The 12,969-nt window shown below is 47.7% G+C and overlaps 1 long non-coding RNA gene across 1 annotated transcript; it reads right to left on the reverse strand.

Annotated features, from left to right (window-relative positions):
- Positions 1-1,364: 1,364 nt before the first annotated feature.
- LOC134983811 (uncharacterized) lies at positions 1,365-2,717 on the reverse strand. The gene is made up of 3 exons (XR_010191686.1): positions 2,184-2,717; positions 1,724-2,095; positions 1,365-1,639 (listed from the first exon to the last, which is right to left on the reverse strand). It is a non-coding gene; the product is annotated as an uncharacterized LOC134983811 (long non-coding RNA).
- Positions 2,718-12,969: the final 10,252 nt, after the last annotated feature.

Genomic DNA, 12,969 nt, shown 5'->3' on the forward strand with positions numbered 1-12,969 from the left:
ATATGGGTGATAGGGTCACCCTGGGACTGGGAAAAAGAGGTACATACAACAGTCCACACAACACAAGCGGGTTGCAGCGGCCCAAATGCAACCCTCCTGCACTTGCATCACTACACATCCAAACATTCCCTAGCATTGCTGTTTCAGGGAATGTTTGGATGTGCAGTCTTGCAAATGCCGGAGTGCTGCACTTTGGACATTTCGGGGTGATTTTGGACAAGGGAGTCTTGTTGGTCAATGCATCTCACCTGAGGTGGTTGTCTGCTACATGGCGGAGGTTCAGGTCCACATCACCAGTAGGTCGCCCATGGAACATCGGGTGAAATGGCGTGTCTCCTCACATCCACGCCACTTGGGAAGATACACCGCAGGACCTGTGGAAGAGAACAGTATGAGCTTCCAGATGTGGGTAATAGTGTCACCCTGGGACTGGAAAGAAGAGGTACATACAGTCCACACAACACAAGCGGGGAACAGTGGGTCCAAATGCAACCCTCCGGCACTTGCGTCACTACACATCCAAACATTCCCTGACCAGCATTGGTGTTTCAGGGAATGTTTGGATGTGTAGTGACGCAAGTGCCGGAGGGCTGCACTTTGGACATGCCGGGGTGATTTTGGACAAAGGGAGTTCTGGGCAATCCATCTCACCTGAGGGGGTTGTCTGCTACATGGCGGAGGTTCAGGTCCACATCACCAGTAGGTCGCCCATGGAACATCGGGTGAAATGGCGTGTCTCTTCACATCCACGCCACTTGGGAAGATACATCGCAGGACCTGTGGAAGAGAACAGTTTGAGCTTCCAGATATGGGTGATAGTGTCACCCTGGGGCTGGAAAAAGAGGTACATACAACAGTCCACACAACACAAGCGGGTTGCAGCGGCCCAAATGCAACCCTCCTGCACTTGCATCACTACACATCCAAACATTCCCTGACCAGCATTGGTGTATCAGGAGGGAATGTTTGGATGTGCAGTCTTGCAAATGCCGGAGTGCTGCACTTTGGACATTTCGGGGTGATTTTGGACAAGGGAGTCTTGTTGGTCAATGCATCTCACCTGAGGTGGTTGTCTGCTACATGGCGGAGGGTCAGGTCCACATCACCATTAGGTCGCCCATGGAACATCGGGTGAAATGTCGTGTCTCCTCACATCCACGCCACTTGGGAAGATACACCGCAGGACCTGTGGAAGAGAACAGTATGAGCTTCCAGATGTGGGTAACAGTGTCACCCTGGGACTGGAAAGAAGAGGTACATACAGTCCACACAACACAAGCGGGGAACAGTGGGTCCAAATGCAACCCTCCGGCACTTGCGTCACTACACATCCAAACATTCCCTGACCAGCATTGGTGTATCAGGAGGGAATGTTTGGATGTGCAGTCTTGCAAATGCCGGAGTGCTGCACTTTGGACATGCCGGGGTGATTTTGGACAAAGGGAGTTCTGGGCAATCCATCTCACCTGAGGGGGTTGTCTGCTACATGGCGGAGGGTCAGGTCCACATCACCATTAGGTCGCCCATGGTAGAGTTGGATAAAAGGGTCAAATATTTGCGGTAACCAAACAGGATAAAACAGGGGGGAACAAACTGTATAAACACGGCCTGGGGATACACATCAACAGGATGTAAAACTCTGTAATAGATAAATGAAGAGGTTTTTTTAAAAAAAATCCAATGTCAGTTTACACGATAATACAAATGTTGTCAGTATACTCACAGGTAACTGCAAAAAAATTTTGTATCACTGTCCGCCGGGAATCCTCTCCTTCGCCCATACCCACCGGTAGAGCAGAAGACCGGTTCCCGCGTAGGAAAGCACTACGACGAAGAGTCACCGGCAAACGGTTTGCGACACATATGTTGTGTAAAATACAACATGCATTTACCATGCCGCAAACCTTCGACGGTGAGTACAAAAGAGCACCGCCGGAAGTGTCTAAACATCGAAACCGGCTTTTAAGTACACCGAAGGCACGCTCAATTACTCCCCTCGATGCAATGTGTGTCTCTTTTTAACGTTTTTCTGCTCTACCAACAGGATTAGACAATGGGGTCAACAGCCACGGTTTGTTTGGATAACCCGCATCGCCTATAGAAAATATAAAAAAAATGTTAGGTACTTGTAAAAAATAATAAAAAAAATAATAATAAAATAATAAAAAAATGAAAATACATACCTAACAGCCAGCCACCAGGCATGTTTCCTGTTTCGAACTTGTCAAACAGCGATGACTGGCTTAGGATGAAGGAGTCGTGAGATGATCCAGGAAATCCCACAAAAATGTTCAAAAATCTCATGTTTACATCACAGACCGCCTGCACGTTCAGGGAATGGAACTGTTTTCGGTTCCGAAAACATTCCTCTGAATTCCGTGGCGGTCTGATCTGCACGTGGGTACAGTCAATCGCGCCCAGCACATTGGGAAATTTGTATTTGTTGAAAAAGCCTAATTTGATCTCACGACATTCGCTGTCCGTCTCTGGAAATGTGATGTACTGGATCGTCAATTTGCGGAAAGCCCTAATGACTTGGGTTATACAGCGCGACAGTGTCGACTGAGAAAAACCGCATGTTTGAGACAGTGTAGGCTGGAATGTGCCTGACGCCAAAAAATGTAACGTCCCCAGCAGTTTCTGAAAACCGCTGATTGCACGATTTGACCGTGCCCGAGGTTCCAAGTCGGCCTCCAACAGAGCGTACAGCGAATATATGTCGCAAGTCGATAAGCGATAATTTTGTATCACCTCGAACTCGCTGAGATCCTCCAGTTCACGCCTAGTGCGATACTGGCGTGGACGTGGAAATGAAACCCGCAATACTGGCTCACCCAATGCAGACATTTGCTGACCTGGATCCTGATGTTCATCAGCACTTTCTTCCTCCATCATACTTGCAGCCAGCATGAACAACACAATCTGGTCAGAAAAAGGCTCCATCATTGTAGTCAGTACAAAAATAGGAATGTGTTTTAAAACGCAGGGATTTTCCTAAAAAAACGATTCCACAGAGCTGACTGTAAAATGGCTCCTTCTCCCTGTAGTCTCAAACCCAGGAGTGAGGAGATAGGAGGGGCTTTGCAGAAGTGTATCCTGGGTAAAACTGTGGAATCATGGGTAAAATTCCCTCAGGAGATTGAAGAAAAAAATATTCCTTTAAAAAATCAATTAAATAATACTTGTGAAGCAAAAAAAGACAAACCAAGTAGATAATCCTTTCAAATATAAATAGATATGCTACTAGCAATCCTCAAATATCCCAAAAAATGATGTTCTAAAAATTTTTTTTGAGAACCCGCCAGTCAACTGAGGCGGACTGAAATAGGCGAATTTGCGGTCGAAAAGTACTGCAGGCGAATTTCCAAACTTGAATTGAATATGCTTGGGGCGAATTGCAGCATCTGTACCATTGCAGAAAAGTCGAATGCGAAAAAAGTCGAATTGACAAAAGTCGAATTCTGAATGTCCGTTTTTTTGCGAAAAAGTACTGTACTGCATAGGCGAATTGATTTTTTGAGGCGAAAACGTTCCGGAATTCGACTTTTTCTGAAATTCGACCGCAATTGCATATACCTAATAGTGTTCAGATTTCCCAGATAATGCAAACATTTTACGCGGACTTATATTCAGAACCCCCACCGCCAAACCCAGATGCTAAATTATTTTGGGAGAACTTACCAGTCCCCCAGTTATCGGATGGACATAGGGATCAGCTGATCCTGGCTATCTCTGAGGCAGAGGTATCCAAGGCCATCGCGAACCTTAAAACCAGCAAAGCACCGGGCCCGGACGGCCTTACATCCGAATACTATAAATTACTGGCCCCTAGTCTGATCCCTCTACTTACTAAAGTGTAACAGTATCTTGACCACCGGGAATATGCCACTATACTTTAATTCGGCAGTGCTTAATGTCCTTCCCAAAGTGCAAAGAAACTTATCTGATCCGGGGTCGTATAGACCAATCTCCTTGCTCAACTTAGATTACAGTGTTACAACTTGGTGGAGAATGCGAGCATGCCGCCCTGCGCATAAGTGAAAGCAGCAGCTTTATGAGGCCTGCAGAAAACGGTGGTTTATGCAGATACAGCCCAGTGTGAAGATGCTGAGACTCACCCTGAGGGTTTGATATATGTCCTGGGCAAAAGCAGCTACAAAGCCGCCTGAAAAATCTGTCGATATGTAGGAACTGCTAAAAACCCTGCTGCAAGCTACAGCGGCTCAGCAAGAGGCCAACAGACAGCAGCAGGTGGCTATGGAGGAAAATTGGAGACTACAGGAGGAGGCCAACAGACAGCAGCAGGTGGCAATGGAGGAAAATTGGAGGCATCAGGAGAGGCCTTAGCAGAAGTGGTGCAGAGACTTGCAGCTCGGGTTGGAGATGTGGCCGTCAGTGCTCCGACCAGCTCTAGTTCTATACGGGCCAGTCACTTCCTGCAGAAAATGACAGAGGCTGATGATGTGTAGGCCTACCTGACCATGTTTGAAAGGACTGCTGAGCGTGAGAACTGGCCAAAAGCACAGTGGGCCAGTCTGCTGGAACCTTTTTTGTCAGGTGAGCCCCAAAAAGCGTACTTTGATTTAAGCCCTGCTGAGGCTCGGGACTATGATAAACTAAAGACTGAGATCCTGACCCGCCTGGGAGTCACGCTGTCAGTACGAGCACAACGGGTGCACCGTTGGGTGTACGCCATGGAGAAGCGTCCACGCTCCCAGATGCACGACCTTATTCAGCTAACAAAAAAATGGCTACAGCCAGAGACATTAACTGGTCCCCAGATGGTTGAAAGAGTCGTCATGGACCGCTACTTGAGATCTTTGCCCATGGTCCTGCGCAAGTGGGTGAGCCATGGAAACCCGGGTACTGCTGACCAATTAGTGGACATGGTAGAGAGGTATATGGCAGCAGAGGAATTACTGATGACCACCCAGCAACCCATAGATCCTCGACAGCGCCCTTCAGTTAAAACTGGTAAGACTGTTCCGTGGGAACACGTTGCTGGGCGGTTAAGAGAACGCAAGGCTGGAGAGACTGTAAACACTGGCCCTGGATACAGGCCAATGGGGCTAGAACGGTCTCTGCTGCCCAAACGGGTTGATAATCATGTGGTTAAATGTTTTAGGTGTGGTATGCCAGGTAATTTTATTGCCAATTGCCCAGTCACGCAAGAACCCATGCAATGTGATGCTGCCTTTGAATGTTGCAGAATGTCTTTCTTTGCTAGGTTAGCCTGTATTGTGGTACCTTCACCTAAGTTGGAAAAACAAATGTGTGACATGTTATTAGAGGGTAACCGGGTGGAGGCCTTGCTAGATTCAGGAAGTTTAGTTACCCTCGTGAAAGCTGGGTTAGTGAACCCCTTAAAGGTCCAGCAAATACCTATTGGGGTAACGTGCATACATGGGGATACCCAACATTATGTCACTGCTGAAGTGAATATAGAAACTTGTTGTGGGTCAGCAATGGTTAAAGTAGGACTGGTCCCCACCTTGGTGCACGAGGCCATAATAGGGAGGGATTTTCCTCATTTTGGGAAACTGTGGGAATCACGTTTATCAACAGATGTGAGAAGTAAAGAGCCAGTTGATAATACCGGTGATTGTATGGATGTACGCGTGTCTTTGGAACTTTCTCACCCCTTGCCTTTTGCCAGTTTGGCTGGGGAAGTGACAGATGGGGAGTCCAGTGAGGACCCTCTTGCTGGGAACAGAGACATAGTAGTTAGAAATGAAAGCGTGCCTGACCTGGAGGTAAAGAAGGATCTGTTTGCATCTGAACAGTTAAAGGATCCTACCTTGATAAAGGCTAGAGAGAATGTTAAGATTGTTAATGGGGAACCTGTGGTACCAGGTGACAGGGTTACGTATCCCCACATGGCCATCTGTAATGAGCTCTTGTACCACATTGTCAAAAAAGGTGAGGATGTGGTGGAACAGCTGGTAGTACCCCAGCCTTATCGGAGAACGGTACTAGATTTAGCTCATAGTCACGTTACCGCAAAACATTTAGGGGCAGAAAAAAACACTGAAAGAGTTTTACAAAGGTTCTTTTGGCCAGGGGTTTATAAAGAAGTGTCTGAATATTGTTCTTCCTGTTCTGAATGCCAGTATCATGCCCCTGGACCCCATTTCAGGAGCCCACTAGTTCCCATGCCTATTATAGTGGTCCCGTTTGACAGAATAGCCATGGATCTCATGGGGCCCTTGTTAAAGTCTGCTCGGGGCCATCAGTATATCCTGGTAATTATGGACTATGCCACTCGATATCCTGAGGCTGTCCCTTTACACACTATCACAACCAAGGCGATAGCTAGGGAGCTGGTGCAGGTTTTCAGTAGAGTGGGAATACCAAAAGAAATTTTGACTGACCAAGGTACTCCATTTATGTCAAGGATCATGAAGGAATTGTGCAAATTGTTTAAGGTCAATCACCTCAGGACGTCCATCTACCATCCCCAAACTGACGGGTTGGTGGAAAGGTTTAATAAAACATTAAAAAGTATGTTAAAAAAGGTTGTTGAGAAAGATGGGAAAAACTGGGATTGTTTGTTTCCCTACTTGTTAATGGCCATCAGAGAAGTTCCTCAGTCCTCTACGGAGTTTTCTCCATTTGATTTTTTCTATGGTAGACACCCCAGATGGCTGTTGGACATTGCCAAAGAGACGTGGGAAGGACAGCCCATTCCTAATAGAAGCGTTATTGAACATGTAACACAAATGCAGGATAGGATTGCAGCCGTGGTACCTATTGACAGAGAGCACATGGAACAGGCCCAAAGTGCTCAACAGAGGGTATATAACCAGAGTGCCAAGGTACGGGAATTTGCTCCTGGAGATAGAGTTCTTGTTTTGGTACCCACTGTGGAAAGCAAATTCCTAGCTAAATGGCAGGGTCCATTTGAGATTAGGGAAAAAGTGAATGAGGTTAATTACAAAGTATACTAGCCGGGAAAGAGAAAACCCGAACAAATCTACCATGTTAACTTAATCAAACCCTGGAAAGATAGGTTGTCTCTGTCAGCTGAGCCTTGCCCTTCGGTGTCTTCACCTCGGTTGCTTCCCGCAGTAAAGGTGTCAGAGATGTTATCAACTGATCTGTTATGCACACCAGTGCCTGCAGGAATGTACTGGTGTCAGAACTGTTATGCACTCCAGTGCCTGCAGGAATGTACTGGTGTTTGAACTGTTATGCACACCAGTGCCTGCAGGAATGTACTGGTGTCTGAACGGATAGGTATGCAAAACAAATGAACTCACAGACAGACTGGGAAATATGACATTACGTACACAGAAGGTGATAGGGTAACAAAATACACACAAAGTGAACAGAGAAGCCCAGAGGCTAAGGAACTGGGTGTCTCCCTAGTATTAGTAATGCTCAGATGGGAAAAGCAAGATGTTGTGTTTTAATACGTAGAGAACCCGAAATGCTGTTGCTAAGGGCAACAGCAAAACCCTAAAGGGTTACCAACGGGTGTGGCAGTAAACTCCTTGGTCAGAGATGGAATGATAGACACAAGGAGAGTCTCCACAATCCTAATTCTCACTTGCAGTGCACAGGTTCAGCTTACTGCCACTAAACTGACCCCTGACACCTTGCACAGTGAGACAGGATTTAGGCAGGCAGTCTTAGAATACAGCCGCAAACTTGCTAAGTTCACAGAGTAGTAAAAGAACCCCAGCAAGCTAAACGACTGACTCCAGTCTTACTGCTAGGTCTGGATTGGCAGAGTGTAGTACCAAATCCCCAGGCCTATTTGCAGTAAGCAACAACAAATACAAAGCTACACAGTACTGGCTAACTTTCAGGAACTGACTAACCAACAAAGATTCAGCAGCATCTGCTTAACCTGAGAAGAGGCCTTATATAGCAGGTGCTGTCCACGCCCCACTCAGACCTCACAGACTGTGAGCACAAAAACCAGCACCGGATCCCCTGCCGTGCACAGAGCCTGTAACCACTGCACAGCAAAAGACCCGAACCGGAGTATCAGCTGCGCTCAGGTTACTCCGCTAGCACTTGTCTCCCGGTTGCCATGACGACGTGGCAGCACAGGGCAGGAGACCCTAACACTACCCCCCCTCTGACGAGGGGTCAAAGAACCCCTACCACCGGGTTTATCGGGGAACTGCGAGAAGAAAGAGCGTATCAGTCTGGGGGCATGAAGATCACAACTGCGCACCCACGACCGCTCCTCCGGGCCATACCCCTTCCAGTGCACCAAAAATGACAGCCGACCCCGAACCATCTTGGAGTCAAGAATCCTTTCAACAACAAACTCCCTCTGGCCACGTATCAGAAGAGGGGAAGGTCTTCCTCTGGAAGAAGGATTACTAATCGCCCATTTTAAAAGGGAACAATGAAATGTTTTATTGATACCCAAAGAACGGGGCAGATCTAACTGAAATGCCACCGGATTGATAACCCTGGTGATCTTATAAGGGCCGATGAACCGGGGGCCTAACTTATGAGATGGCTGTCTCAACTTCAAATTCTTGGTAGACAACCAGACGAAGTCTCCTAATTTGAAGCTGCAGGGTCTTTTCCGCTTATCAAAAACCCTTTTGGTCACTAATGACACAGACACAAGGGCTTTCTTCACTTTCCGCCAAATACCTCTAAGGACCGAAACCACAGAGGAACCACCAGGCGTGGAGTCCAGGGGTCAAAAGAATTGGCCTTAGGATGATGCCCATACACACAAAGGAAGGGAGAGATCCCTGTAGCAGAGTGAGCCGCGTTGTTATAGGCAACTCCGCCATGGACAGATGAACAACCCAGTCAGTCTGACACTTGGAGACATAACACCTGAGGAACTGCTCCAAGGACTGGTTCACCCTTTCAGTCTGCCCATTAGACTGCGGATGGTAGCCTGACGACAAGCTGACAGAAATCTGGAGATCGGAACAAAATGCCCTCCAGAATTTGGCCACAAACTGGGATCCGCGGTCAGAGACCACATCAAGTGGCAACCCGTGGAGACGCACAACATGCAGCATAAATAATTCAGACAGGCGTCTGGCCGATGGCAGCCCAACCAGTGGAACGAAGTGCGCCATCTTCGAAAACCTGTCAACGACAACCCAGATGGCTGTCATCCCCGAGGATTTGGGCAAGTCCACCACAAAATCCATTGAAATGTGGGTCCATGGCTTAGATGGGATAGAGAGTGGATGTAATGGGCCAACAGGAACCCCTCTAGGAGTCTTATTTCGGGCACAGATGTCACATGCCCGAACCCACTGATCCACATCCTTAGCCACCGAGGGCCACCACACCGCCCTAGATAGCAACTCCCGAGTTCTGGCAATACCCGGGTGACCTGCCGACTTCGTGGCATGGAATTCCAGGAACACTCGCTGTCTTAACCTAGGAGGCACAAACAAAAGACCTACCGGAAGGTCTGGAGGAGCCTGCTCCTGTGCTCTAAGGACTAATGATAAGAGGTCCTGGGTAATGCCCACTTTAATACATGATGGGGACACAATGGGCAACGGCTCCTCGGTGGTCTCCTGGATTGGAGCAAAACTCTGCGAGAGCGCATCAGCCTTGATGTTTTTTGACCCAGGGCGATATGTTATCAAAAAATTAAAGCGAGCAAAAAACAAAGCCCATCGTGCCTGCCTGGCATTGAGACGCTTCGCTGACTCTAAATATGCCAGATTCTTATGGTCGGTGAGAATTGAGACCACAAACTTAGCCCCCTCAAGCCAGTGTCTCCACTCCTCGAGTGCATCCTTAATAGCCAACAATTCCCGGTTACCCACGTCATAATTCATCTCGGCAGGCAAAAATTTACGGGAAAAGTAAGCACAGGGATGAAGGCGATTATCAGACACTCCCATCTGAGAAAGCACTGCCCCAATACCCATCTGAGAGGCATCCACCTCCACCACAAAAGGACGCTCTGGATCTGGGTGTCGCAGCACCTTGGCCGATACAAATGCCCTTTTGAGACGGGCAAAAGCCGCTTTAGCCTCACAAGACCAGTGAGCAACATCCGCCCCTTTCTTAGTGAGTGCCACCAAGGGCGCCACTATAGACAAAAATCCAGCGATAAATAGTCTATAAAAATTCGCAAAGCCCAGGAAACGCTGAAGCGCCTTCAAACTAGTGGGCTGCACCCAATCCAGGACTGCCTGTACCTTGGAACCCTCCATTTGGAAACCTTCTGGGGAGATAATATATCCTAGAAATGCGATTTGCTGAACTTCAAATTCACACTTCTCCAGCTTCGACCCAAGCCGGTGGTCTCTGAGTTTCTGGAGGACTAAGCGTACATGCTTCCAATGTTCCTCCAGGGAATGGGAGAAGATTAGGATGTCATCTAAGTATACAACTAAGAATCTATCCAAATATTCCCTGAGCACATCATTCATGAAATCCTGGAAGACTGCCAGGGCATTACAGAGCCCAAAAGGCATCACCAAATATTCATAATGCCCTGAGTGGGTATTAAAGGCAGTCTTCCATTCATCCCCCTCTCTTATTCGGATTAGATTGTACGCACCGCGTAGGTCAATCTTAGAAAAAATGGTGGCAGTACGAAGCTGGTCAAACAAGACCGAAATGAGAGGCAGTGGGTATGAGTTTTTAATCGTGATACGGTTCAATTCCCTGAAGTCGATGCAGGGTCGCAACGAACCGTCCTTTTTACCCACGAAGAAGAACCCCGACCCAACTGGAGACTGTGAAGGTCTGATAAATCCCTTAGCCAAGTTCTCCTGAATGTACTCTGCCATAGCCTGCGTCTCAGGACGTGACAGGGAGTACAACCTGCTCTTGGGAAGCTTAGCATTTGGCAACAAATCAATGGCACAGTTATAGGGGCGATGGGGAGGTAGTACCTCTGCAACTTTTTTGGAGAACACGTCCGCAAAATCTGCATAACTGTTAGGGTCTCCTGCCCTGTGCTGCCACGTCGTCATGGCAACCGGGAGACAAGTGCTAGTGGTGTAACCTGAGCGCAGCTGATACTCCGGTTCGGGTCTTTTGTTGTGCAGTGGTTATAGGCTCTGTGCACGGCAGGGGATCCGGTGCTGGTTTTTGTGCTCACAGTCTGTGAGGTCTGAGTGGGGCGTGGACAGCACCTGCTTTATAAGGCCTCTTTTCAGGGTAAGCAGATGCTGCTGAATCTTTGTTGGTTAGTCAGTTCATGAAAGTTAGCCAGTACTGTGTAGCTTTGTATTTGTTTGTTGCTTACTGCAAATAGGCCTGGGGATTTGGTATTACACTCTGCCAATCCAGACCTAGCAGTAAGACTGGAGTCAGTCGTTTAGCTTGCTGGGGTTCTGTTACTACTCTGTGAATTTAGCAAGTTTGCGGCTGTATTCTAAGACTTACCTGTCTAATCCTGTCTCACTGTGCTAGGTGTCAGGGGTCAGTTTAGTGGCAGTAAGCTAAAACCTGTGCACTGCAAGTGAGAATTAGGATTGTGGAGATTCTCCTTGTGTCTATCATTCCATCTCTGACCAAGGAGTTTACTGCCACACCCGTTGGTAACCCTTTAGGGTTTTGCTGTTGCCCTTAGCAACAGCATTTCGGGTTCTCTACGTATTAAAACACAACATCTTGCTTTTCCATCTGAGCAGTTCTAATACAAGGGAGATACCCAGTTCCTTAGCCTTTGGGCTTCTCTGTTCACTTTGTGTGTATTTTGTTACCCTATCACCTTCTGTGTACATTATGTCATATCCCCCAGTTGGTCTGTGAGTCCATCTGTTTTGCATAACAGTTCAAACACCAGTACATTCCTGCAGACACTGGAGTGCATAACAGTTCTGACACCAGTACTTTCCTGCATGCACTGGTGTGCATAACAATAACACCCTGGCAATCCTGGCAAACTTAGCTGCGAGAGCCTGACTGGAAGGCTCAAGCAACTCCTGAAACAATCAGTACCCCAACTAAGAATCTCCCCAGAGACCCAGTCAAATTGAGGATTGTGGGCCCTTAACCAGGGTAACCCCAACACCAATGGGGCAAAAGTACAGACAGTCACATAAAAGGACAATTTTTCAGAGTGTGTGGCTCCAATAAACAAAGAAATCTGGCTAGTGCAAGAGGTAATTTTACCTTGGGATAATGGTTCCCCGTTTAACCCACAAATCTCAATTTCCGATGCCAAGGGTACTAAGGGAACAGAGTGTTTCAGGGCGAATTGGCGGTCCATAAAAACCCCGTCGGCCCCACTGTCCACAAAGGCCTCAGTCTTGACAGTTTGACCGAGCATCTTCAAGGTCACCGGAATGATAAAAGTCTTCCTGGGAAATTCTGACTACTGGCCTGACAGGATATTTCCCATCACCCTCAGGCCCTGAAGTTTTCCGGCTTTTCTGGGCATGATACTACCACATGACCTTTATTCCCACAGTACAAACACAACCCCTGCTGTCTCCTCCGCGTCTTCTCACGCGAGGAGAGGCGGGTAGCCCCAATCTGCATAGGCTCTTCGGAAAATTCCTCAGAGTCTGAGGTTCCCTTGGGAAAGAAGGAAACCTCAGTCTCCCTTTCAAGCCTACGCTCTCTCAGCCATCTATCCACCCGGATGGATAACTGCATGAGCTGATCTAAGCTATCAGGCAAGGGATATTGTACCAGTTGGTCCTTTATCTGGTTAGAAAGACCTCTTCGGTACTGGTGTTTTAGGGCTGGGTCATTCCACTGGGTATCATGGGCCAACCTCCGAAACTCTGTACAGTAAACCTCAACTGGCCTTCGCCCTTGCTTAAGGATCGAAATCTGAGCCTCGGCTGAGGCTGTCTTGTCAGGGTCATCATACAACATGCCCAGTGCCGTAAAAAAGCATCAACACTTTTAAGCGACGGACAGTCAGGCTGCAACCCATATGCCCAGACCTATTTGCAGTAAGCAACAACAAATACAAAGCTACACAGTACTGGCTAACTTTCAGGAACTGACTAACCAACAAAGATTCAGCAGCATCTGCTTAACCTGAGAAGAGGC

The sequence above is a fragment of the Pseudophryne corroboree genome (assembly GCF_028390025.1).
Source record: "Pseudophryne corroboree isolate aPseCor3 chromosome 3 unlocalized genomic scaffold, aPseCor3.hap2 SUPER_3_unloc_25, whole genome shotgun sequence".
Taxonomy (NCBI): Eukaryota; Metazoa; Chordata; class Amphibia; order Anura; family Myobatrachidae; genus Pseudophryne; species Pseudophryne corroboree.